Source organism: Mesoplodon bidens (assembly GCF_964165515.1).
Source record: "Mesoplodon bidens genome assembly, chromosome: 7".
In the NCBI taxonomy this organism is placed as follows: domain Eukaryota; kingdom Metazoa; phylum Chordata; class Mammalia; order Artiodactyla; family Ziphiidae; genus Mesoplodon; species Mesoplodon bidens.
The window spans coordinates 74396073-74420988 of NC_138164.1; the positions used below are offsets into that span (position 1 = coordinate 74396073).

At 37.0% G+C, this 24916-nt stretch overlaps 1 protein-coding gene across 2 annotated transcripts in view; it reads right to left on the minus strand.

The window, feature by feature from the left end:
* The window catches only part of GRM5 (glutamate metabotropic receptor 5), a gene marked incomplete at its 5' end in the record, with an annotated part of 514708 nt that overhangs the window by 330892 nt on the left and 158900 nt on the right, over positions 1–24916 (minus strand). The window lies entirely within an intron of this gene.

Below are 24916 nucleotides of genomic sequence, written 5' to 3' on the forward strand. Positions count from 1 at the left end.
TTACGAGACTCAGAAGCCCAATTATATCTGCATTTCTCTTTCCTATTTAAAGGTCATGATGCTTCAAGTTTAGATATCTTGGGAGCCTTCTGAGGCCCTATAAATCATGACAGGTTCATTTTCTGAGTTTTCAAAAGATTAGGTGGGTAAGGGCGATTGATTTGAGAAATACAGGAGACTATTACAAGATAGCCAAGCTGTGGGATGTAAGTGGCCTAGCAATCAACTAGACCTAGGAAATGGCATTTCATCAGGAGTTAATCTCAAATGAACAAGCAAGTACAAGTCATTTGATTGCATACATTTCACTGTATGATGATAATAGAGATAATTTATAAATAACTATACTCATGTAACATTTGATGTTTGGAAAGTTAATTCATATATATGAGCTCATGCTACTTATACCAACTCTGTGATAAAGGTACTATTATCTTCCCTTCGCAGCTGATAAAACTGAAGTTCACATTTAACAAGCAGATGGCAGAGTCTTGGTTTGAAAATCTATCCTCTCCCTCCTGGCCCTGTGTGTGCTCCATCTTAGCAGGGGTGCCTTGTTGCAAATGAGAGCCTCAGACTTTGAGGGTGGGTTTTCGTGTAGGTTTATCCTCATGAACAAACTGTAAAGGGCAAAGCAGAGCAGGCCAGCTTGAGTCCCAGCCAAAAACACTGGTAGGCCCAGCTGCATCTTTCCCTCTTCTCCAGAATTAAAGCAACAAGAAACCTCTATGATGATGGCAGGCAGGCGATGTAGTTATTTTGCAATTAACAAAGGTTAAAGGGCTCTTCCTGAAAAATGTGCAAAGGGGCCTAAATTATTAGTCTTACACTAACCTGAGTAATCTAGTATTTTCTGATTACTTTTAGCCAACTCTGTTTTTCAATTGACTACCCTGCACTTGATGCTTTAATTAATGCTGGGGCATTTGGATAAATAATTTGATATTAGGTGCATAGTGATTGTGATGGCAATAATGAAAATTCTCAAAATATTCATAGTTAAACAACAAAAAATACCTGACAGATTTATAATCTTTAGCACTTCCCCAACAGCCTTGTTTTAACATATTTTTTTTTGTTTATACAGTAAGTTATATATAGAAGCGGTTTGCAACAGAGAACTTTGTTATTAGAGAGATCTGAGTTCTAATGTAGCTTGGGTTGTTCTAAATCTCAGCTTTATCACCTGAAAATCACAGATAACACTGCCTAATATATGGGTATTTTGTATATTATATTTTATGTATGTAAAATATCTTATAGATAGCCTGAACCTAATTAATTGCACATATTGGGGTTATAAAGAATATTTTAGACAAAGTTAAGATGCCCTCTCTTGGAGCAACTAAAACAAATCATGGAGCAAATGGCATTAATACTGAACATTAGACTAAAAAATAAGCTTAAACTAGTGGGGGAAATATGATTTTGTTAGAGCAAAGCCCAAGAATTATCCTTTAAAATTAAAATAGGAAACAGTTACAATATATGTGTAACATAACAATTTCTGCAGAATACTAATTTTGAGTTAATAAAAGAAACCCATTCTAAGTTGGGAATTAAAAATGGGACTATGTATTCCAATAAAATTGGGAAGCTTGAAGTATTTAGATTTTCAGTAGTTGATACAATGACTACATTTTAGAATTGTATATTTAAAAATAAAGGAGAAACTATAAAAATTTCATAGCCTTCTTGAAGAAAATGAAATAGATTTCAAGCACTGTATAGAATGAGAAAAAAGGTGAGGAAGCAAAGATTTATTTTTCCAACAAGGAAACAAAGGTGATAGAGAAGGGAAGATATGGTGTAAAATATGAAACTAGTCTGTGGCTTCAACTAAGCATCTGGCAAAAGTAAGAAGGAATCTATTAGACATTCTTCTTTAAGTAGAAGAGGGTCTATGTCTTGGAATTATGAGAAGAAAATGTAATCATAGCCCGACTTGGCTCTTAGCTCACACTATTTATAACTGTAATGATGCAAATGTCAATTATTAATTTTCAACTATATAAGTCCACATATAGGTAAGGTAGAAAACTTATTATGCAATCGAAAATATATGTTACCAATCTTTCCAATGAAAATTACAACAGAGGAAGATTTTAGGTTGAGATGTGGAAGCAGGGAGAGTTGATGAGAAAGGGAAGGATATTAAAATACTCCACTCACTATTTGGAAGTCAAGATATACAGAAAACAAAAGAGATGACTAACAGAATTATTTGAATCTGAAAAAAATGAGATTAATCTAATAATACAATTATATTGAGAAGAAATAAGAATATATGTGAATTAAGAGATGTCTACTTTCCATAAATTAAAAAGTAGGCATTGAAAAAGTAAGCATAGGGGCTTCCCTAGTGGCACAGTGGTTGAGAGTCCGCCTGCCCATGCAGGGGACACCGGTTCGTGCCCCGGTCCGGGAAGATCCCACATGCCGCGGAGCGGCTAGGCCCGTGAGCCATGGCTGCTGAGCCTGCGCGTCCGGAGCCTGTGCTCCGCAATGGGAGAGGCCACAACAGTGAGAGGCCCGTGTACTGAAAAAAAAAAAAAAAAAAAAAAGTAAGCATATATTCATACTACTTAGAAATATGAAGGTGAAAACCAGAAAAAAAAATGTAAAGTGCTCTTTCTTACTTTAAGCCATTCTGCATGACATGATTTTGAAAACTATTAAAGTACAAATTTGATGAAAAAATTTAAATAACAGACTTAAAAGTTATTGAAATTGGAGAGAGATATGGAAAATTTTAAATGGAATGCCAAGTGAACATTACTGAATAAAGAAATTCAGCATGCTGATAGTGAGGATAAAATTTTCCTATAATTTCCTTAAATCAAATGTAAGAGTATTAATTTATAACTTTTACATATCCTTGTATATTTCTGGTGAGATATACTCACATGCAATTATTAAAATACAATCTCTATTATGAAAATAACTTGAGAACTTGGGGGTAGCTAATTTTGTAAATAGCATTATTATAGAGCAAAATTGATCAGAATCAAATTTTATCTCAAACAATTGCTTAGATATCACTTTGTTTTGGTTCTATGTTTCTATCACATCAGTTAGATTTGGCTATATTGTATGCATTTTTTTTTCCATTTCAACCACAGAATGAGAGCCTAATGGATAAAAGTGTAAAATAGGATCAATGTTATTTTTTTTCTTATATCATGAAAGATACCAATCCTGAAGCCATGGCAGAATGCTTAATTCACATTTATTCTAAGAGCAGATGCTCTACTTAAAATCATATTAGTCATTTCTAGTATGCCAGAAAGACTTTACAATTGAGATGGTTTTCAACCAGATGTAACATCTAAATTAAAATAGAAAAGTCCAGTTAATTTTCCTTCCTCCTGTCAAATCACCTTCTACTTACTGTTCCTTTAATACCAAGCTCAAGGAATTCCTCTTCAAAGTCTGCCCAACCTATGTATCCCTTCCTACGATCCTCATTTGATCTTACAATAGAAAATTGTCTTTACTTGTGTCTGCTCCTTTAAGACTGTATACCTTTGGGACATAAATATTATTCTCTTGTGTATTCTTAATTCCTCAAAGGGACCTAGAAGATAACTAACACAAGTTGAGTAAAAAAATAAGTGAATGAATGAGTGGTACAAAGTAATCAGCACCAAGTGGGAATTTGCCAGATAAAAATATTTGTGCAATTAATTATCCTACCTCTCATCAGAATTGCAACATTTGTGTCTAGAATGTATCACTCTATTGAGTGATTATGTAATATTATTCCACTTAAAATCTGAAGGACAGAATTGTACAATAATCAAAACAGTCAGAACATTTAGATTTTTTTCCAATGGCTTCAGTGTTCCCCTGGATAATAAGAGATTCTAATATTTTAACCTCAAATGCTATTTAAAGCTAGTTGCTTTCACTAGTACTATTTGACCTGTATTATGTCAGCTGGGATCTGGAAGCATCTGACTCCATTAGTGCCTACAAAGTACACAATGCAAACAAGACTTGCTAAAGAATAATTTTAAATCTTTCTTCTAACCTAAGAGAGATTCTTTGCACTTTATGTTTAAAGGCACAGGCATGGAACAATCCTTTAGTATGCAATGCATAACCATAGACCACTGCTATTTCAGGTGGCACCAATTCACTTTCAGTAAATACTGTGCTACTGTGGCTTAAACATACTTCTGGATAAAGATAATAAAGAATGGCAACACAGATAGGCTACATCTGGTAAATGAGGTATTTTTCTTGCAAAATATCTATTGGAGATATGGCTCAAATTTATAAATATGTGTGTTGAAGAAACTGATTGTAAGAATAAAAATTAAATTAATAGAATCACACTAAAAAGATAACAAATACTTTTCCTTTCTCTGACATTCGTTTCCTTTTTTCCATTGTACTCTTACTTCTCCCACCATAATCAGACCCTCATTATTCCCTTCATAGAAACTTACTTGGGAACATACCTCTTATCATCTCCTATGTCTCATTTTTTGGGGGGGGAGGGTCTTACTTCTTATTATGCTCTTTCATGTGTAGCTCAGATGGCTCACATGTTCCCACTTATTTACTTTTATTCATGATGTTCTTTCTACTTGGAATACCCTTTACCCATTTCTTTATGTAGAAATCTTACCCATTCTTTCTGGTTCAACTCAATTGCCCAGACTGTAACTTACTTAAGATACAGACCACATCTTCTCCATAGCGCCATCTAGCGATGCTTGTGGAACTAAGCTGACATACTCCACCATGCTTTTCAAGGATTAATTAATTACGTACAGGTATGATACTAGGCACGTGGTAGACTCTAGATATTTACACATTTTAGCCTAGTGATCTATTTTATAATATTGAAGAGCATAATTTTTGTTACTTATAATTGCTAGAAAAGTTTATAATTGTACTTCCTTCACTTTTTTTTTTTTTTTTTTTAACCATGCAGGATCTTAGTTCCTCCACTGGGGATCAAACCCGCGCCCCCTCCAGTGGAAGCGCAGAGTCTTAACCTCTTAACCACCGGACCGCCAGGGAAATTCCCTCCTTCACCTTTATGACAAGGCTGATCATACTAATGATTTATTTGATATTGAGAATTTGATTAAAACTATAACCCATGATATTAATTTTTTTTCCTTAGGAAAACATAATCCACTTCATATAATGTGTTTCATTAGGGGACTTCTAAGGAGACTTCCCAGAGTCAGATAATGAGTTATGGTGCTAAGTATTATAATGTATTAGACTTAATTTGAAATATAAATTCTGTATTCTATATTCTGTACATATATTTATGTTACCTGCTTTATATATTTATTTATTATATTTCAGATATATTTGTATATTCTATTTTCCAAAACTGTTAAGCCCCTTGAGAATACTAAATGCACTTATTTAACTATGTATCATCACATAATAGTTATTCAGGGATTTCTTGAACAGAAAATATGGTACAGAAAGATAAGAGTAAACTTTTGGAAGAGTTAATTTATTTGTTCAAATACAATCATCAAGTGGATGCTAAAAAAATGTAAAAACTGCTCTTTCAGAAAGTATTCACTTTAGGAAATTTAATTCACTTAAAAAACTATTGAGCTTGGCCTTCCATATTAGAGCTTTTTTCCCTTTTATTTGATCCAAATTGTCTTTTTTTTCAAAAAGGAGATTAAGATTCTCAATATAAGTAATAATTTATAAATACATTCCAAATGGCTTTTACTCCTAATATCCTGTTGCTATTATAAACAGTGTATTTTGTTGACAACTACTAGTGAAGGAAAGTGCTGCCATTTCTCATTGGAGTTACTGCCTGGCATGATACCATCCCCCTAATATATGTGTGGGCAGGATTAATCAGTCAGTGTAATCACCACTTCCCATCCTTTCATGGGGCCATAAACGTTCATCAAGGGATCTTAGCCAAAACTGCCCATATTGAGTGTGCCGTGTCTTGGTTAAGCTAGTGGTTAGTTAAACAGCCAGAAGGGAGAAAACGCAGAGAGATAAACACCTCTTCTTATTTTATTACTATCTCCTTATAAAGATGTTTCCCTTTTCAAAAATGTATGTCTTTTCCCAATCTAGCCACATGTACAATGAGTATGGCAATTTCAAACTCTATATTGCATTCATTTGTTTATGTTTACTTCCTGGCACTAGACAACAAAGTTCTTCAAGGTAGGTATTTCTATCCTCACAACAAAACTATATATAAATATATCATATACTCTCATCAAGATTCCACAAATTATGGCAAATGCCTTTGCCATGAAAATCTTTGCTAACAAACAGATTTCCAAGTTTTGGTTCCATTTTTTTTTCTTTCAAATCTTACCCTCGAGTTTTTCTATGACATGACCCACATAGCAGAGTACTCAGTGTGAGGCAGGACATTATTGAATCTCATCCAGGGTGTTTTATTATTGGAAGTACTAGAAGGATTTCATTTAGCGAATTCACTTTAGGCATTACACCAGACATTGAGTATGTAAGCAACATTCGAGCACCACTCCAATAGTGAATTCAGAAAAATAAAGCTAGTAGAGCATAACTTAGTAACTTAGATTTTGAACTACATATAAAAATATTATTTATGGGCTTCCCTAGTGGCGCAGTGGTTGAGAGTCTGCCTGCCGATGCAGGGGACACGGGTTCGTGCCCCGGTCCGGGAAGATCCCACATGCCACGGAGCGGCTGGGCCCATGAGCCATGGCCGCTGAGCCTGCGCATCCGGAGCCTGTGCTCCGCAACAAGAGAGGCCAAAAATATTATTTATGGGAATACTAACCGGGGATATTAGATATTGTCAGAAAAGTAAGTGCCAAGTGCATTACTGAGTGGTATACTATGTTGCTGAATTTTTCTTTTGGCTACCAGGAATGGGGCTAGAAAAAGAAGTTTGATCTTCAGAGCAAAGGTGCAAGTTGACCATTCAAATTCATACATGGCAGATAACATGAAATCAAATCAATGAAATAAAAATATATGAGAGTTATAACTGTCACACATGTCGATTACAGCAAGTATGAGTGTCATCTTTGGTTCTGTAATGTAGGTTGCTGAACCTTGGAATCAAAAGTTGTGGTATCTATTCCCTCCAATAACTCTAGTTCATACAGTTGGGTTGAACTGAGATAGACAAAACTGAAAGAGAATCAAGTTTTGAGAAAAAATCAAGTTTTAGAATTTATTTTTAATTTACTTTTAAATTTCTGCCAAGTAGAAATGCCAAATCGGAAATTGAATAAGGACATTCTGGCTCAGAAAATAGAAGTTAAAATTGGAACTATTTGGGATCATCAGAATATGGATAGCAACAGTAATAGATGAGAGTGTAGGATGTGAAAGAAGAGGGTTCTGATTATACCCTAAGGAATTCAAATATTTATGCATTAATTGAGAAGGCAAAGCTGACAAAGACAATGGAGAAGAAGAAACCAAGAGAACACATTGTTATGGGAATGAAAATAACGTGCTTTTACTTTCTTTTGGACATTAACAGTGTGACTATTAAAGTGGAAAAAATCCACTGATTTTGGCAACATTTATCTAGATCTTGTGGAATTAACTGGTTAAAGGTTAATAACATGTACCAAGTACTGTACTAGTCACTTCAAATAAAAATAGTCATAATAGTAACTCTTACTATTATTAGTTAAACCACCCAATCCTATGAGGTAGCTATTATGTTCCACATTTATAAACAGAGAGTTTATGCTGAGAGAATTTGCCAAATAATTGATAGCCAGTGAGCAGAAGAGCTGGAATTTCATCTTTCATCTGTTAAATTTCAAAGCCCATGCTCTTTTCTTGCAGTAGATTATTACCCTTGAAGCACTGAGAGAGAACTTCTCAATTTAATTCTGTAGTTCTTCCAAAGGTGCTCACCCACCACTAAGTATTTCATTTGAATCCAATGCCAGATACTACCAAACTGAATTCATCTAAGCAAACATAGTATTTAACAAATAAGTTTTTTTCCCAGTTACTAGAATTATAGACATGTATGATTTAGCACTAAATGATCCAATCCATATCATTACTGAGAATTGATATTTAAATATCAGAGTCTTCCTACAAAATATACAATGCTTAACTGTAGCTTATCTATAGACAAAGACCTGTAAAATAAGAGGAGGCTTTCGGAAACAGACATGCCATACACCTGTTACTAATTACCTAAATCTTCGCTGTGGAGGGAGGAAGGACTTCAGAGGGAGAGCGGGAATGGAAAAACTTGATTTTTATATTTAAAATTATACAGTATGTTAATTGTTAAAATACTTGTTACTATAGCTTAAATTGAGATCTGCAAAGTGAAAACATATCACTTTATTCATCTTCTAAAAAAAATGGTGTTTTTGCTTTGATTCTTTTCTGGCTATTCTTCCTAGAGGAAAATAAAAAGTTGAGACAGAAGCTATGACCCAAATTCCCACTCTAACCTTCCAGGATTCAACTTCCTCTGCTTTCTTTGTAAGCTGTCAACTTCAGAGCTGAAACCTGCTGCAGTGCATGTCTCATTAAGAGAGATTCCATTTCCACAGAAAGGACAAATCTCTGTATGGAACTGTGTGTCAACGAGTCGGGTAGGTTGGTGAGCTTTTCACTGTGCCTCTGTTTTATCTCACTAGTCACCTCTGATCCTCGATTCTAACTGGATCTAATGACAACACAGAAATTCACTCATCACCTGCTGAAAGCAGAAAATCCTTTGCCGCACAGCCAAAACCGCTCACGCTTGACAGCCTTTGCTCAAAAGAAGTAACTTCTTTGACAGCAGCTCGTGGCCTCTGCCACAACCTTCTCCAGTTTAGATCTGCAGTGTGTGGGTTCTGTGGTTGCTAGAATCCCTCTGGAAGAACTCAGTGACTTCCACGGTACTGAGAGGAGGAACTCATTTTGGAAATATCTGTCTGGACCATCATTCACTGGAGGATTCAGAAATGAGTAGAAGGAACTGAAGTGTAGTGTAATGTCTGTGCTGTTGTTACTGTTGCCAAATTCTGAGCTCCATTCAGGAGGGGGTCAACCATGCTGTGTTCTAGGATTATGGCCTTAGTGACTGTCATCTGTAGATAAGACCTCTGCTGTCCAATATGGCAGCCATTGGCCGTATGTGGCAAATAAGCATTTGACATGTAGCTAATTCAAATTGAGACACTGTCGGCATAAAAACAAAATAGATTTCAAAGACAGTATGAAAAAACAATGTAAAATATCCCATTAATATTTTATAATATTGATTACATGTTGAAATGACAGAGTTTTGGATGTATTGGGGTAAATAAAATGTGGTTTAAAAATTAATTTCACTTCTTTCTTTTTACCCTTTCTTAAAATCACACACATGGCAAGAATTATATCTTTATTAGAGAGTACTGAATTATACATATAAAGAGAAGCTTTATATCCTATACATTTCAGGGTAGAATGTAAACTTCTTAGGACACTCTATGACATCCAGGACTTTTTTTAATCTATCATCTAGGCTTTTTCTCCAGCCTCACTGCTTGCCTTTTCTTTATGTATTGAATATATGGCACATTCTTCAGCCATACCAAAGAATATATAGACCACCAAATACACCATGCTTTTTCACATCTCTAAATTTCACAATACTCCTTGTTCTTGAGATGTTCTTCTGTTTAATTCCTTGCTCATACTTCAAGACTCAGCTGAAAGTGACATAATTCTCTAGCACCCGAATTCAAAGTAGATATCCTCTACTGTGTTCTCACTGCCAACCCTCACTTCAATGTCACAAGATTTTTCATGTTTTGTTGTAATTATTTATTAGTTTGACTTTCTAAGAGGCTGTGAGCTAATCAACAAAAGGGATCACATCTTAATTAACTACCCTTTTTTCTCCAGAGCCTTGGTGGCCTAAGTATTTGTTGAATAAATGCATTTTAGAAGGTGAGTACTGACTTTTTCACCAGCTTTATAAAGATATAATTGACATAAAACATTGTGTAAATTTAAGGTGCAAATGTGATGATTTGATATACATATTTAATTGTGAAATTATTACCACGGTGAGGTTAGCAAACCTATCTGTCACTTCACATAGTTACCTGTTTATTTTTGGTGAGAATATTTATGATCTACTCTCTCAGCAACTTTCATGTGTACAATATTGTTAACTACAGTCATTGTGTTGTATATGATATTCTTAGAACTTATCAACCTTATAAGATGAAGTTTGTATGTTTTGACCAACATCTCCCCATTTTCCCCATGTTCCCAGCCCTGGGCAACTCCCCAATTTACTCTTTGTGTCTATAAGCTTGGCTTTTTTATTCCACAAAGAAGTGAGATCATATGGTATTTGTGTTTTTCTGCTTGACTTATTTCACTTAGCATAGCCCTCAAGGTTCATTGACTTGTCATTCATAACTTATTATTGAACAGTGACTATGAATAGCTGTGCAAAGAAGCTCTGGTATGGAAGTTACCCTGCATTCATTGTGACCCAAAAGGGCTAGAACTGGACTTAGATAAGACCTATGAGGAGGGGCAGCACAGTTTAGTAACCTGTGCCTTGGACAGAGTGAGGAGATAGCGTTTGAAATCTTGTTCTTCAACTTATCACCTGCATGGTCTCTGTGAATCTGTCTCTTTATCTATAATATAATATACACAGGATCCACAAAGTGGGATTTTAGATCTGCCTCCTATATTGTTTTATTAAGTTGTAATAATTATAAAGAGAGTTTTAGCCATTTTATTCATTTTTCTTACACGTGCTTGCTCAAATTTCAATTTTCTGTTTCTCAATATATACCCCATTTCAAATTCCATTTTCCATTTCTCAATATACATTCCATTCCAAATTTCAGCACTGAATCTTGTGGATAATTCCCAAGCTAAGTTTGCTTTGTAAAATTAAATATGTTTCAAGAGTCAGAAATTCTACTTAATGCAGAGTTACTGGAAAGCTGTTAGGTAACATTATGAAAACTAGTCTTCACTGAAGTGGGAAATTCTGCTACTTATGTAACTACTCTTCATTCAGTCATCTGTTCCACCTAATTTCTCAGACATTTTATTAAGCATCAGCTGGTCTTTTGAGCTATTCCACCCTTTGTAAGATCTGCTTATTCTGATCAAGATTTTATTTTCCTCCTCCAGTTACTCATGTCCATTTGTTAAAAGATTACAATAATGGCAGTAACTTTCCACCAGACACAAGACATGCATTTTGACCATATGTATCAAGCCAAAGAGAACAAAACTCACTAAATGTATTTCTAAAAGAATTAAAATTTTTACTGATAATAATTGGAACCCTGTGGGGAAGAAATGTACAGTTCCCTGTTAATCAGTCACCAACTATTGTTTTGTTTTGTTTGTTTGTTTGCTTTTTTTTTTTAATACCAAAAATTCCCAAGGAGTATCTGTTCTAAAGGAAGGGCAAAAATCTCCTGGCTTGGGTCCACAAGGGTTGTGATTTTAGCTCTCTTCTAGAAAGAAGCCCAATTTCAAGCATTTGTATGTTGACTCCAGGGTTTTATATACTGATAAATGCTACTAAAACTCTTGCTTAATCTGAGGAAAAAAGGGGGTAGTTGGAGGAAGATTGACCAGTTTACTAGTTTCCTAATCTTAGGCAGTTTCCATTGATCCCAGATTCAATACCTTTAAGAGGAATCCCACTCAGTATCCAAGAATTTATTGAAATGAATAAAAAAATAAAAACTATATAAGGCTGGGGGAGGGAGCAGGTACATAAATAAATATGTCAGTTAATATAATATTAATAAGCATATAGAGGGGGCTGATATAAGAATGTCTGTATATATATAATGATAGGCATTTTTATATATGTTTGTATATATATGACAGATATTCATATCCATATATGATATATACACACACGTACATATGTATACATATATATGTATATAACATAATAAAGGTACAAAGCACTGGTTGGACATAGGTGTTAGAGTTCAAAGGAAGGAAAAATTACTAATAATTGGACACAGGTGATGAGACCTATATACTACACATTCTTTTACACCTTCTGTTTCCCTCTTCAATGATGTCTGGGTAATTTTAATTTTTATATTTGAATGGAAAATAGCTTAGTTATGTCCTATTTCAAAGGGCTAGTTTAGTCAAGTGAAGTAGATGTTATCAAGCTTTTCTCCACCTGCCCCACACGATTATGAGAAGTATCTTAGCCTCCGTCCTCCATAACGCAAGGCTGAGGGAAACAAAGAGTGAGAGGGAAGGAGAGGAAGTTAATACAAGAGTGGGTCACTGAGGCTGTTTGATTGATCATTTCATGGGACCATCTTTCAGAGGTCATAAAGACTGATTCTCAAGGCTGTGTTCAGGAGGAAGGGAGAAGAATATGCCCTAAGTCTCTTACTTGCCAATGGTTAAAGACTGCATCCACAGGGCATTATTTCCCATATTCTTTCTTATCATGAATTGGCTCCATGCTGTCTTAGCAAGGTAGCTCCTCAGGAGGTAGTCAGAGGTGGGTACAGCAGACAGGAGGCAAGGCACTACTGAGCTGCACCCATGTGCAATTATTTCAAGTCCACATAAAGTTGGTCACTGCATCATTGGCCGAGAGTAAAACAATTAACAAAGACCTAGAAATCGGTGAAGTCAAGATATGAAGTGATATTTTAAGTGATATCTGATACAGGAGAGGGAAAACACTGGCATTATTTAAACTATTTGCAAATGCCTCTGTTTCTTAGCTTTTGACAAGGAGTTTACTTGACTCCCATGATATGAGGACATCTGGTGGTAAATGTTTAACGACTACCACTCTGGAGGTGTGTGTGTGTGTGTGTGTGTGTGTTACAAATTTCACTGATTATAAAATAAATGTAGCTTACAATTTAGAAATAATAAAATATACAATCCTCTTTATTATAAAATGCCTTCGAATTTTGCCAAAATCTTCTGTCAATAGCCAATGTATGGTTACATCTGACTAATCAGTATATTTCTCTGACATGAATGGTGACTGAAATTTTTATGTTAAGATGTTTGATGAATGTGAAACCAAATCAGTTGTATGTCAGAACTTGGCTCACCAATCAATGATACAAGTAACTCCTTTGCTAAACTGGAAAATAGTTTCAAAAACTAGAATATTCCTTTATATTCTTATATTGTGCTATTCCCAAGATGGTTACAGACATGATACACTTCTACGTTTAATCTGAATTAACATTTTCTTCATCACTTTCTTAAGTCTAGACAATAAAAATCAAGTCTTGATTTTTAGCATGCCCATTTCTATGGTGTAAATATTCCCACTATGACTAATTTCAAGCTACCAATGGTAGGTGACTGAACATGGAGCTGGAAAAAGATGCACAGTGGCATACCAATATATAGTATATTGACCATATAAATACTATGGTTGTAAATAGCTTAAAGAGTACAGAAGACAGTAAAATGTGGTCAAATCATTAGTAATAATGTTTTTAATTAGAATTTTCTGATATTTTACTTCTTTAAAATAATTTATGTAATATAACTTAATGTTTAATAATGGCCATGCTTAACAAAAGGCTATTGCAAATTTAACAATTCTCTTGTGCATATTTCCACGAGTTATTGCCAGCACCAACACTGGACTATGCCAATAGAATCTCCTAAGATTCTGCTAGCCAATATCTGTCATATTTTCAGTTACTCCAGGGCTTTTAAAGGGCCACTGTGCTTACAGTGGCAATAATAGAGACTTCCTTTGTAAAAAGATCCAGTACAATAAAGGTGAAAGTCTGATGGTGGAGAGAAGATTATATCACTTCTGACTGAATATGTCAGGAAAATGCCTGTGCATAAAGTAGAATTTAAGTTTGGCCTTGCAGAAGGAGTGGATTTTGGCAGTCAGGAGATGGCACTCCAGATGGAGCATACAGAATGACACAGGCAGGCTGAGGTGGATAAGTGTGTGGTGAAGATCCAGTCTTCCCACTGCAGAGGCTATAACAAGGGAGTACCAGAAGTAGGCTAGGGTCACAAGGGGAAGACACTATTTTATCAGATAAAGAGGTACATAAGAAGGGATTTGCAAAAGCAGTGATATTATGTGAACTGCACTTAAGAAAGAGTATTCTAGCAATAATGAGACAAGAGAGTGGCGTGATGGTCCAGAGAGAAACAACAGAGTTTTATAATTACAAATTTAGTAGTAATAAGGGACTGAATTAGGATGGGGACAATGGAAGCAAAGACATGATAGTATGCAGGGCCACTTGGTAATATTGCTCAGAGAGTATTGACATTCACATGGAACACAAAGTGAATGATGGTCTTTGGAATTATGCTTTGTGGTCTTTAAGACAAAACACTGACACATTATTACTTCATGTGAGATTAGATAAGAGAGAAAGCAGGAAGCTTAGTTTGGAGGTTAATGAGGTAGTCCAGGTGAGAAACGATGGTAACTTGAAAGTGGTGGCAGAGGACATGACACCCTACATGGACTGTTCAGTTTTGGTCATGGTCCAAGAGCACTGTTTGCCCTTGTTATGGGTCAAATTGTGTGTTCCAAAAGTTTATATGTTGAAATCCTAACCCCCAGTGCCTCAGAATGTTACTGCATTTGGAGATAGGACCTTTGAAGAGGCAATTAAGGTAAAATAAGGTCATATGGATGGATGGTCCCAAATCCATTATGACCAGTATTCTTTTAAGAAGAGGAGGACATGGGGAGAAGACAGGCATCCACAAGCCAAGGAGTAAGGTCCTAAGAAGGAACCAACCCTGCTAACACACTGATCTTAGATTTCTAGTCTCCAGAACTCTGAGGAAATAAATTTCTGTTGTTTAAGCCACGCAGTTTATGGTTCTTTGTTGTGGTTGTCCTAGCAAATTAATACAGCCCTCTGAAGCTAAACAAAACTTCCAGTCACGAAAGGTACCCAAATTCTTAGGCAAGATAAAAATGACTATAATTTTGATGTCAGAGGCATCGTAGTATCTGGAAAAGACACTGGCCTTTGCGATATAGATGGAATTTGAATCTTGCATCTGCAGATTCCTAGATAGATGAGCCCAGACAACTCAGAGCATATGAGCCCAGAGCATAGAAAAGATTTCCTTCTTTTTCTATGCTCTGGAATGATTAAAGTAACATTGAGGTTTTCTGATCTTTAAAAGTTGGTTAGCGTTCCCCTGTGAAATCATCTGGCCTGGTGCTTTTTTGTAGTGGAAATTTTAAACTTCTTTATTTCCTCTATGACCACTGTTCTATTTAGAATTGCTGTTTCTCTGAGCTTCAGTTTTTAAAATCACATCAGATATGATCGGACAACCACCAGCCCAATGTCTGACCCCAAAATAGGTACTCAACAAAAGTTACTTCCTGTCCAAGCTCTTTCTTAGTTTTTGTTTCTTTGGTTTTTGTTCCTAATAGGCAGTCACAAAACAGGCCTTAAGAAAATGGCTCTAAAGTTAGATTAAATTTAAGTCCCATTTGAATTAATCAAACCTGGCTCAAATCCTGGCTCCGTCTTTCATTTATTTCAGTACTTGGGCAAGTTGCTTAGTCTTTCTAAGTCTTTGTTAACTTATCTATAAAATTCTTATAAAGTGGTTATAAGGATTAAATGTGATTTTGCATGTGAAATTCTAAGAACAAAGTCTGGCACATAAAAAAGCCTCAACAAGTATTGCTGTTATTAATCATACACAGTTTTATAACTTCTTTTTCTATAAGTTCTGTTTTTTTACATGCTAGTATTTGCCATCACTGTCTATGACCAGCTCCTTTTAATCGAAACTCTCCCTGTCCTATTGCCTCTATTCTCAATTCTTCAGCTAACACTTATGGCTCCCAATTTATACCTCCAGTTAGATACCTGGAAAATGTTCATTCAACTATTGCCAAGCATTCTTCCAAGAAATGTAAAACTAAAGCTGCTCGTTAGATAGGGTGGTACACTGAGTGTTTAGCAGTACTGCTACAAAGTAACATTTTAATGTTTCTTAAAAACATAATCCCTATTGCCCATGTAGGCACCTCAAAGAGCAAATTAGAACAGTCAACAGGGAACTTAATAGCTAAAGCATCTTGATTGGATTTACCCAGTGTTTTAATAAAATCACTCATGGTCCAATTCTCTTGTCCTCATTTTGCTGCTAATGAAATCCCAAGATAGTACCAAAGTGTTGGCTTTTTTCACTCAGTTGCACTAATGTCTGCTCTTTTCCCCACACTCTAATCCTTTAATCATACCTTTGGGATACTACAGTGTAGTAAAACATTTGGGATTACCTAACACACAGGAATAGCAAATTACTCTCTGAAGCATATGGAGGCTGCCAGTGTGGCTTATTTCCTCTCTGTACCTCAAGATAACTTTGAAACTTCCCAGGCCTCCAGGCAGCATTTCTGGCTGAGAAAAATCCCTGATATGGGAGTCCTTTCTATTCCTAATGTTGCATTGAAAAAGTGAGTCAGTTTTAGAAATAATCCTAGGATTCAAGACTATGTTGTGTCATGAACTCATGGAATTGTAGGCCAGCTATGAAAAAAAGGAAATGACCATGGTCATGTTTTAAGTTTAATAAGAACCTAATCTTGTTGCTACAAACATGGTATCTGTCCAGCTTCCAAGAAGTGCCTTATTGCCATGTCTGTGCATAGTCCCTTTTCCTGGCAATAGATTCCCCTGCCTCTCTGTTTATTTGAGATAAGTATACAGTCTACTTTACACTTACAGCTCTTCAGCCCCCTGACCTTGGTGATTAGGCTAAAGGGGTGAAATGTTACCTAAATTGGATTTTTTTTTGTTTGTATTTTTTTTAATTCAAGCTAATATAGGGAATCTCTTTATTCTCTGCAAAAATGTGAGCCAAGAGTAGTCAGCAGCTATGGTTCTAGACTCATGAAGAAATGAAAAGAAAGAACGATGCCCCCATGAAAAGGAGAGGAATTGAGAGGTGAAGGGAGTGGATCTGTCTATATTGGGCTCATGGTTGTATTTGTTAGTTTCTCCTACTACATTCCTGGCTTTCACCATTACATAAATAAATTCCCGTTATTGGTTAAGCTAGTTTGACTTCAATTCCAATCTGTTTATAATGATAGTGTCCTAACTGGTATTCTAATCGAAGTAAGAAACAAGTATAAGATAAAGGAATAAATGATTTCACAGAGGTATTAGAACGTTAGTTAAGCCACAAAGGAAGGGTAGAGACAGTAAATAGTTTAGTAGATTATAGAGAATTCCACATATGAAACAGAACCTTATATGGAGTTGAAGGGAGGGATAACGGAGATGAATAATGTTTGTAGTTGTCATCAGGTTTTTCTGAATCACAGGGGTCTATATGGGTTAACAATGGGATAAAGCCCTAAAATACAGAAAGGTTTCAAAGCCAGGTAGAGAGTTTCAAGCTAATGAAGCAGACAGCAAAACCATTTTACATATCAAGCAGGAAAGTTTCAGAATAAAAATTGTATTAAATTATTTTTTTTTTGTCCTGGAAGAGGTTTGTAGTGATGATTGGAGGTAAGAATAGTGAGAGGTCTCATAAGAAGTTACTGAAGAAATCAACTGTGAGATGACAAGGGCCTGAAATAGGACACAGGAAGCAGAAATGGAGAAGAACAAGGCACTTCTAAGAAGAAAACAGTGTTTGGCATCATAGAGGGTGGTGGAGCACAGATCAGACTCCAGAGTACAAAAGCAAGATGAGGAATAGGAGGTACCGAGAGCCTTTATAGACTGAAAATTCTAGTATACGGGGTGGAAGTAAGGAGGTAACCAATCTAAGTTAGGTAAATCAACACTAGCATATTAGGGAAGCTTTCATCCGTGTGATATTTTCATTTGTCAGAGTAATATAAAATGCTATTTACTAGGGCTTCCCTGGTGGCGCTGCGGTTGGGAGTTCGCCTGCCAATGCAGGGGACACGGGTTCGTGCCCCGGTCCGGGAAGCTCCCACATGCTGCGGAGCGGCTGGGCCTGTGAGCCATGGCTGCTGAGCCTGTGTGTCCAGAGCCTGTGCTCCACGGTGGGAGAGGCTGCAGCAGTGAGAGGCCTGCGTACCGCAAAAAAAAAGAAAAAAGAAAAAAGAAAAAAAAAAGCTATTTACTAAAAAAGAATTTACAGAGATTAAACCAATGGTTATAATTTTAAACTAAACAACTTCACCTGCATTTTACTGGCAGTTAGACATATTGTAACTCCATAATAACCATGGGAGAATGAGGATGATTACATCCAATATACACATAAACTGAAGTTCAGAAGACTTCAATAACTTGCTGAAGATCACAAAATTAATAAATATTAGGAATTGAAATTAGGATTCTGGAATCTATCTACACGATTTCCATTTTACCACACAGAAACTTATAAATCCAATTATCATTTTGCTATTAGGAATACCTACATTATCACTTAGAAGAAAAATGAGGACAGAAAGGAAGAAATTAACTTGATTTAGCATTGTCAGGGTATTCCTGGAAATCTTTTTGTTTGTTTGTTTTTCGGTACGAGGGCCTGTCACTGCTGTGACCTCTCCCGTCACGGAGCACAGGCTCTGGACGTTCAGGCTCAGCAGCCATGGCTCACAGGCCCAGCTGCTCCGCGGCACATAGGATCCTCACAGACTGGGGCACAAACCCGCATCCCCTGCATCGGCAGGCAGACTCCCAACCACCACGCCACCAGGGAAGCCCTCCTGGAAATCTTTGCGAGACTAATGAGAACTACATGTTCTAGAAGATAGTGTATTATCATATATGCAAAGAATAATGAGAAATAAAATTAACATCCAAGGAAGAAAAGCATGTCAAGATACAGGAAACAATGCACAAACAATATGATGAGATAAATTCAGTCATCCAAGAATTATAATACAGAGAAATTATAGAAATCAGGGATAATTTAAAATTTGCATTTTATCAAACTGAGTCTTCTAAATTGTAAATTCATGATAACTTAAGGTGAAGCTGCAATGTTTTTCTCCTTCAAAACCTCTATATTTTAGGACTTCTCTGGTGGTCCAGTGGATAAGACTCTGTGCTTCCAATGCAAGGGGTGCAGGTTCAATCCCTGGTTGGGGAACTAAGATCCCACATGCTATGTAGTGTGGCCAAAAAAAAAAAAACAAAATAATTTAAAAAAATGAAACCTCTGTATTTTATAAGACCAGAAACCATAAAACTCCTAGAAGACAACACAGGCAGTGTGCTCTTAGACATTAGTCTTAGCAATACTTTTTTTTGGACCTGTTTCCTCACACAAGGAAAACAAAAGCAAAAATAAACAAATGAAACTTCACCAAACTAAATAGATTTTGCACAGTGATGGAAACTATCTACAAAACGAAAAGGCTGCCTGCTGAATGGGAGAATCTATTTGCAAATGATATATCCAATAAGGGGTTAATATCTAAATTATATAAAGAACTCACATAATTCAATATAAAAAAACCAATCAGATTAAAAAATGGGCAAAGGACCAGAATAGACATTTTTCTAAGGAAGATATGTAGATGGCCAACAGACACATGAAAAGATGCTCAGCATCACTCATTATCAGGGAAATGAAAATCAAAACCATAATGAGATATCACCTCACACCCATCAGAATGGCTATCATCAAAAAGACAACAAATAGCAAGTGTTGGCAAGGGTGTGGAGACAAGGGAACCCTCGTGCACTGTTGGTGGGACTGTAAATTCCTGCAGCCACTATGGAAAACCATATGGAGGTTCCTCAGAAAATTATAAACAGAACTAACAGATCATCTAGCAATTCCACTTCTAAGTATTTATCTGAAGAAAACAACAAAAAAATTCAAAAAGATATATGCATATCTGTATTTTTTGCAGCATTCTTTACAATAGCCAAGATATAGAAGCAATCTAAGTGTCCATCTATAGATGAATGGATAAAGAAGAAGATATACCCCCCACACACAAGACACACTCACACACATGCATGCATACATGCTGAAATACTACTCGCCATAAAAATGAATGAAAAATTGCCATTTGCAAAAACATAGATAGACCTAGAGGTCTAAGTGAAATAAATCAGGCAGAGAAAGACAAATACCATATGACTTCATGTACATGTGGAATCTAAAAAGCAAAACGAACAAACAAAACAAGGGAGAAACAGATTAATAGATATAGAGAAAAACTAGTGGTTGCCAGAGGGGAGGCAGTGGGATGTTGGGCAAAATAGGTGAAGAAGATTAAGAGGTACAGACTTCCAGTTATAAAATAAATAAGTCATGGGGGTATAAGGTATAGTATAGGGAATACAATCGTAATATTGTAATAACTTTCTATGGTGACAGACGGTTACTAGACTTATTGTGGTGATCAAGTTGTAATGTTAAGTCACTATGTTATATACCTGACACTAATATTTTTTTATCAACTATACTTCAATTTAAAATGAAAGAAAAAGGCACCTCTATATTTTAAATGGGAAATCTTTTAGAATAGAAAAAAAAATTTCATATGTTAATTATATTCTGAATATTAATGAAAGCAAAATAGACCATATAAAATATTTTAAGGTAATCAGATCTATCTTTATAGGAAAAGGCATGCTATTACACTGCTTTAATCTTAAAACCTTCCATTAAATGACAATAAGCTGAAAGATGGACAGATCAGAAATTAAACAGTAAGTATTTATTGAGCATTTATATTGGGAGGCCCTGGACACTGAGATGCATATACAGAAAGTTGAGACAGCCCATGACTATGAGAAGTCTACATTAAAGTAAAAAAAGAAAGAAAAGCTCACTTAAAAATGGAAATAATAGGGAGGTAGGAGAAGACGGCGGAAGAGTAAGACGCGGAGCTCACCTTCCTCCCCAGAGATACATCAGAAATACATCTACACGTGAAACAACTCCTACAGAACACCTACTGAATGCTGGCAGAAGACCTCAGACCTCCCCAAAGGCAAGAAACTCCCCACATACCTGGGTAGGGCAAAAGAAAAAAGAATAAACAGAGACAAATGAATAGGGACGGGACCTGCACCAGTGGGAGGGAGCCGTGAAGGAGGAAAGGTTTCCACACACTAGGAAGCCACTTTGCAGGCAGAGACTGCAGGTGGCGGAGGGGGGAAGGTTTGGAGCCACGGAGGAGAGCGCAGCAACAGGGGTGTGGAGGGCAGAGCAGAGAGATTTCCGCACAGCGGATCGGTGCTGAACGGCACTCACCAGCCCGAGAGGCTTGTGTGCTGACCCGCCGGGACGGGCAGGGGCTGGGAGCTGAGGCTTGGGCTTCGGTAGAATCACAGGGAGAGGACTGGCGGCGTGAACACAGTCTGCAGTGGGTTAATGCACCACGACTAGCCGGGAGGGAGTCCAGGAAAAAGTCTGGACCTGTCGAAGAGTCAAGAGACTTTTTCTTCCCTCTTTGTTTCCTGGTGCGCAAGGAGAGGGGATTAAGAGCGCTGCTTAAAGGAGGTCCAGAGACGGGCACGAGCTGCGGCTAACAGCGCGGACCCCAGAGACGGGCATGAGACACTAAGGCTGCGGCTGCAAGCCACCAAGCAGCCTGTGTGCAAGCACAGGTCACTCTCCACACCTCCCCTCCTGGGAGCCTGTGCAGTCCGCCACTGCCAGGGTCCCGTGATCCAGGGACAACTTCCCCAGGAGAACACAGGGCGCGTGTGAAGCTGGTGCAACGTCATGTTGGCCTCTGCCACCACAGGCTCGCCCCGCATCCGAACCCCTCCATCCCCCCGGCCTGAGTGAGCCAGAGCCCCCGAATCAGCTGCTCCTTTAACCCCGTCCTGTCTGAGCCGGAACAGACGCCCTCAGGCGACCTGCACACAGAGGCAGAGCCAAATCCAAAGCTGAGCCCCGGGACCTATGTGAACAAAGAAGAGAAAGGGAAATCCCTCCCAGCAGCCTCAGGAGCAGCAGATTAAATCTCCACAATCAACTTGATGTACCCTGCATCTGTGGCATGCCTGAATAGACATCGAATCATTCCAAATTGAGGAGGTGGACTTTGGGAGCAAGATATATTATTTTTTCCCCTTTTCCTCTTTTTGTGAGTGTGTATGTGTATGCTTCTGTGTGAGATTTTCTCTGTATAGCTTTGCTTTCACCATTTGTCCTAGGATTCTGTCTGTCTGTTCTTTTCTTCTTTTTAAAATTTTTTTCATAATAATTATTTTTTATTTTAGTAACTATTTTATTTTATCTTACATTATTTTATTTTATTTTATCTTCTTTCTTTCTTTCTTTCTTTCATTCTTTCATTCTTTCTATTTTTTCTCCCTTTTATTCTGAGCCGTGTGGAGGACAGGCTCTTGATGTTCCACCCAGGCGTCAGCGCTGTGCCACTGAGGTGGGAGAGCCAAGTTCAGGACATTGGCCCACCAGAGACCTCCCAGCTCGATATAATATCAAACGGTGAAAATCTCCCCCAGATCTCCATCTCAACACCAAGATCCAGCTTCACTCAATGACCAGCAAGCTACAGTGGTAGACACGCTATGCCAAACAGCTAGCAAGACAGGAACAAAACACCATTCATTAGCAGAGAGGCTGCCTAAAATCATAATAAGGTCACAGACACCCCAAAACACACCACCGGACGTGGTCCTGCCCACCAGAAAGACAAGATCCAGCCTCATCCACCAGAACACAGGCACGAGTCCCCTCTACCAGGAAGCCTGCACAACCCACTGAACCAACCTTAGCCACTGGGGATAGACACAAAAAACAATGGGAACTATGAACCTGCAGCCTGCGAAAAGTAGACCGCAAACACAGTAAGATAAGCAAAATGAGAAGACAGAAAAACACACAGCAGATGAAGGAGCAAGGTAAAAACCCACCAGACCTAACAAATGAAGAGGAAATAGGCAGTCTACCTGAAAACAATTCACAATGATAGTAGAGATGATCCAAAATCTTGGAAATAGAATAGAGAAAATGCAAGAGACATTTAACAAGGACCTAGAAGAACTAAGAGGAAACAAGCAATGATGAACAACACAATAAATGAAATTAAAAATACTCTAGAAGGGATCAATAGCAGAATAACTGAGGCAGAAGAACGGATAAGTGACCTGGAAGATAAAATAGTGGAAATAACTACTGCAGAGCAGAATAAAGAAAAAAGAATGAAAAGAACTGAGGACAGTCTCAGAGACCTCTGGGACAACATTAAACACACCAACATTCGAATCATAGGGGTCCCAGAAGAAGAAGAGAAAAAGAAAGGGACTGAGAAAATATTTGAAGAGATTATAGTTGAAAATTTCCCTAATATGGGAAAGGAAATAGTTAATCAAGTCCAGGAAGCACAGAGAGTCCCATACAAGGTAAATCCAAGGAGAAACATGCCAAGACACATATTAATCAAACTATCAAAAATTAAATACAAAGAAAACATATTAAAGGCAGCAAGGGAAAAACAACAAATAACACACAAGGGAATCCCCATAAGGTTAACAGTTGATCTTTCAGCAGAAACTCTGCAAGCCACAAGGGAGTGTCAGGACATATTTAAAGTGCTGAAGGAGAAAAACCTACAACCAAGATTACTCTACCCAGCAAGGATCTCATTCAGATTTGATGGAGAAATTAAAACCTTTACAGACAAGCAAAAGCTGAAAGAGGTCAGCACCACCAAACCAGCTTTACAACAAATGCTAAAGGAACTTCTCTAGGTAAGAAACACAAGAGAAGGAAAAGACCTACAATCACAAACCCAAAACAATTAAGAAAATGGGAACAGGAACATACATATCAATAATTACCTTAAATGTAAATGGATTAACTGCTCCCACCAAAAGACACAGACTGGCTGAATGGATACAAAAACAAAACCCCCATATATGCTGTCTACAATAGACCCACTTCAGACCTAGAGACACATATAGATTGAAAGTAAGGGGATGGAAAAAGATATTCCATGTAAATGGAAAACAAAAGAAAGGTAGAGTAGCAATAATCATATCAGACAAAATACACTTTAAAATAAAGACTATTACAAGAGACCAGGAAGGACACTACATAATGATCAAGGGTTCAACCCAAGAAGAAGATATAACAATTGTAAATATCTATGCACCCAACATAGGAGCACCTCAATACATAAGGCAAATGCTAACAGCCATAAAAGGGGCAATTGACAGTAACACAGTAATAGTAAGCAACTTTAACACCCCACTTACACCAACTGACAAATCATCCAAACAAAATAAATAAGAAAACAAAAGCTTTAAATGACACATTAGACCAGATGGACTTAATTTATATTTACAGGACACTCCATCCAAACAACAGAATACACTTTCTTCCCAAATGCACATGGAACATTCTCCAGGATAGATCACATCTTGGGTCACAAGTCAATCTTCTGTAAAGTTAAGTAAATTGAAATCGTATCAAGCATCTTTTCCTACCACAACACTATGAGACTACATATCAATTACAGGAAAAAAATGTAAACAATACAAACACATGGAGGCTAAAGAATATGCTACTAAACACCCAAGAGATCACTGAAGAAATCAAATAATACCTAGAAACAAATGACAATGAAAACATGATGACCCAAAACCTGTGGGATGCAGCAAAAGCAGTTCTAAGAGGGAAGTTTAGAGCAATACAATGCTATCTCAAGAAACAAGAAAAATCTCAAATAAACAACCTAACTTTTCACCTAAAGCAATTAGAGAAAGAAGAACAAAAAACCCCCAAAGTTAGCAGAAAGAAAGAAATCACAAAGATCAGAATAGGAAATAAATGAAAAAGAAATGAAGGAAACAAGAGCAAAGATCAATAAAACTAAAAGCTGGTTCTTTGAAAAGATAAACAAAATTGATAAACCATTAGCCAGACTCATCAAGAAAAAAAGGGAGAAGACTCAAATCAACAGAATTAGAAATGAAAAAGGAGAAGTAGCAACTGACACTGCAGAAAT